The sequence below is a fragment of the Lepus europaeus genome, chromosome 15 (assembly GCF_033115175.1).
Source record: "Lepus europaeus isolate LE1 chromosome 15, mLepTim1.pri, whole genome shotgun sequence".
NCBI lineage: Eukaryota > Metazoa > Chordata > Mammalia > Lagomorpha > Leporidae > Lepus > Lepus europaeus.
In genome coordinates, this window is record NC_084841.1 from 36,831,764 (window position 1) to 36,835,809 (window position 4,046).

Sequence of the window (4,046 nt, forward strand, 5' to 3'; positions counted from 1 at the left end):
GAATTCTCTCTTGTGGGTAAATGAAAAAAAAAATCATCATTACTGGGTTATTTGAAAATTCTTTACCTAAGTAGAGGAATTTATATTTATCATAATTGGCATATCACAATATTTTAGTCAGATGTTACTCTGATGCCTAATATGCAATATGGTCATTCTAAAACAGTCTACTTCAAGGGGCCAGCATCGTGGCTTAGGGGATAAAGCTACTGCCTGTGATCCAGGGTCCCAAATGAGTGACAGTTTGTGTGCCTGCTGCTCTATTTCTGATCCAGCTCCCTGCTAATGGAAAAGCAATGGAAGATTGTCAAATGTATGGGCCACTGCCACCCACGTGGGAGAACTGGGTAAGACCGGGTCATTCATGGTGGTCATCTCGGGACTGAACCAGCAGATGGAACATTTCTCTCTGTCTCCCTCTCTCTCTCTTACTTCAAACAAACATATTAAGACCATACATGTGTCCCCAGGCCTAGTTCTTTCCCTATGTCTGGTTTTATAAATGCTGGTGATAAAAAAAAAAAAACCAAACAAATAAATAAATATTTTTAAAAATCTGCTTTATAAGTCTTCCCATAAATTTGGTAATATATTCATCCTGGTTGCCTTCAAGTACAAACACATAAAGTTTAGTCTCCTATTCTTGCAACCCACTATTCACACCATTGTCATATCCTACAGCTGTTTTCTGTATATCTTTTGACAGTGTCCTTTCTTCTGTAATCACATTTCAAATGATTTGGGCACACAGTGAGTTCTAGGAACCCTACTGTTCCTAATCTGAGAGCATTGTTCTATCATTTGTGATTTTTCACCGCAGATCCATGCACCTTTTCAAATAGGTCCTTTGTGTCTGAGTTTAATGTCCAGTTCTGGATCCTGAGTTCAGTTTCCTGCTAATATAAATCCTGGAAGGCAGTAGTGATGGCTCAAGTATTTGGGTCCCTGTCCATATATGGGAAGTCTAGATTGGATTGCTGGCTCCTGGTTTTGGAACCAACCCAGCTCTGGTCTTTGTGTGTATTTGGTGAGTGAACCAAATACACACAAGATGGGAGTTCTCCTTGTGTTTTTCTTTCTTTCTTTCTGAAATAAATAAACTTAAAAAAAGAAGAAGCACACTAGTGATGATTGAAAACATGAATGATAAGCTGCAGAGAGATGCAAGAGAATTCCCAGTAAACTGTATATATGAAGTTTTTGAAATCCATTCCCTTTACATAAATAAATACATATGAAAAATTAAAGTATCCTTATGTTTTTAACTTTTATTTAATAAATATAAATTTCCAAAGTACAACTTTTGGATTATAGCGGCTTTTTCTCCCCATAACCACCCTCCCACCCACAACCATCCCATCTCCCACTCCCTCTCCCATCCCATTCTTCATCAAGATTCATTTTCAATTTTCTTTATATACAGAAGATCAATTTAGTATATTAAGTAAAGTTTTCAACAGTTTGCACCCACCGGGCCATCAAAGAAGGAAGTACCTTTCTCTGAAGAGAGGAGAGAACTTCCACTTTAACTATGGCCTTGTCTAAATTATCCTTATAATGTCATATTCTTTTCACAAATATTTAACTAACACCTAATGTGTTCTATGTACTATTGTATTTCATAGGTGTTTAACTAACTCCTCCAAACTTCAAAATCATGAGTCAGAAGTGATGGTAAAATATCATTTCACAAAGGAAACTTTATACTTCTCAGAGAAATATATAAACCTTAATAAGGATGGAGGTTGATGAGTGTGTTTAAGTGAGAAAAAAGAAAGAATAACAAACATAATTTAGATATGTCAAAAACCTATGGCCATATGTCTGGCTAGAGAGAATCAGATGATGAGGTATGTCTTACACAACAACAAAACTGTCATAATGGAAAATACAGACGTGACAAAGAGCTTTTAATAATTTGCTTGTCTTCTGGAAGTCTATTCCACATAAGCTAAAAACTCCTTACCTGGCCATTCTGACACATTCATGCTTTGGCGGGTAAAGGAAGTGGTTATAAAAGCTATTGTTTTTTGCCTAATTTGGACCAGCAAGCATAATTTGATCCATAACATGGCAGATGACAGGAGTCTTTGGAAAAAACTGACAGTGCTATTTCAAGGCTTGAAGTATATTTGGAGGGATATTCATTAGAAATGTAGTCTAGCTATTAAGAAGGAAGATTCCAGAAATTTAAGGTATAAAAACTCAGGAAGAAAGCTCAGAATTAGCAATGGTGCTAATGACATGACTCTGACAACGTAAATCTCAAATTAATAAGTGAGAGATGGAGGCTGATGGTGAAGAAAATGGCATAAATGTCCAGAAAACTTTCTGTCTACATTTTGGGAGCATGTGCACACAGAGTGAAAAGGAAGGCAACCAAAGGAAGACAAGCAAAAAAGCAGCAAGGACCAGTAAGAATAGAGCTAGGTCAACGTTCATATTGAGCTGAGGTTTGCAGAATTGGCTACCAACTGTTGAGTTTGGCTTCAGTTGGAAATAAGTAGAGGTATTTTGGGTGAATTCAATTTTTTTCTAGTTGATATATTTCCCTCATTGCTCACTTGTACAGTTCTCTAGTATTTATTTTTCTATTAAACAAAAACATTACCTTATATTAAAATAGAAGTCCTTTTACCTTCCAATATTTTCCCAAGACTTTATTAGTGCACTGTAGAATTCATAAATTTTAGAAAATAACTTTCCAGCCTACCACTGTTGGAAATGGATGAGCCCAAGTGAAAAAGATGTCAAAATTATTGTATGAAGAGGCCACAAGCTCAAAGGGAGAAGGTGAAAGGGAATATCAAGATACCCGTCTTTATTTGAAGGCAGAGGTCATACTCAAAAGGGGATTTTTTTCCTGCCTTCTGGAAATATTGCTCTAATTAACTGTGAGAGGATTATTATTAGATAGTCCATGAGAGTGAAAACTGGGAGCAGAAATGGAAGGTGAGCTGTGTACAGCTTGGCCTTTGTAAAGATGAGCTGGAAATTTCCAGCTACAAGAGCATTCTCCTAATATAAAGCAAATCAGAACCAGCCTGGTCCAGGAACTAGAGGGATATTATGAGTACCAAAGACTGTTTACAGATGTTGGGGTCTCAGCTATAAAACAATTGTGGGATTTAGCATTTACATTGGCACTCAGAAGGATAAGGGAAAGATTGAATTGTTCAAGAAATGTTGAAATCATGGATTGTTAGGTAGCTGTTAGATTGTTGTCAGGGATGTAATTTTCAGGATGATTACAAAAGAAAATAATCATGAATGTGAGAATAATAAGTCCAAGATCTTTCCTAAAACAAATAGGTCACTCTCTTTCTTACAAAAGTTTATGGTTTCTCATTGCAACAAGATTCAACCTCAGCACTTCCTTCATCCAATTAGTTGCCTTTTATTCTCCCTTTTTCATCCTTTAAAAATATTCATCATTTTAAACATTTTTTAAGATAAGCACGGATTCTCATGAAGATACAAGAAATAATCAACGAGCTTTCACATACACTTGACCTAGCTTCATGCAATGGTAACATCTTTTTTTCACAGTTTTTAATTTATTTCAATTTTTAATATATTTTTCTATTTGAAAGTTTTTATTATTAATATAAAGAGAACAGATTTTGTGTATTTTACAGATAGAATTCTAAAAACATAATGATGCTTCTTTCTTCCCCCATCCCTCCTTCCTCCATTCCTTTCTTTGTTTTCTTTTAATTTTTGATAATATATTCAATTTATTTTATAATTACAGGCTTAAAGCTCAACTAAATATAATGTTCAATAAATAAAAGGGAAAAGTACAACTGTTCCACAGGAATATATACAAGGTCTATGAACAATATTTAAATTATAGGATATCATTTTTCACTCATAGTGTTTTTTGTACTCTATATATTAGCTACCACAACTCAGAGAAAGCATATAATATTTGTCTTTTGGGGTCTAGCTTGTTTCACTAAGCAAAATGGTCTTCAGTTGCATCCATTTATTGCAAAATACAGGGTTTCTTTCTTTTTTTGGCTGAGTATTTTAGTACACTATGA

The 4,046-nt window shown here is 34.9% G+C and overlaps 1 non-coding gene across 1 annotated transcript; it reads left to right on the forward strand.

The window, feature by feature from the left end:
* The first annotated feature begins 431 nt into the window (after positions 1 to 431).
* Positions 432 to 517, forward strand: LOC133774729 (small nucleolar RNA SNORA72). The gene has a single exon (XR_009868127.1). It is a non-coding gene; the product is annotated as a small nucleolar RNA SNORA72 (small nucleolar RNA).
* The last annotated feature ends 3,529 nt before the right edge of the window (positions 518 to 4,046 follow it).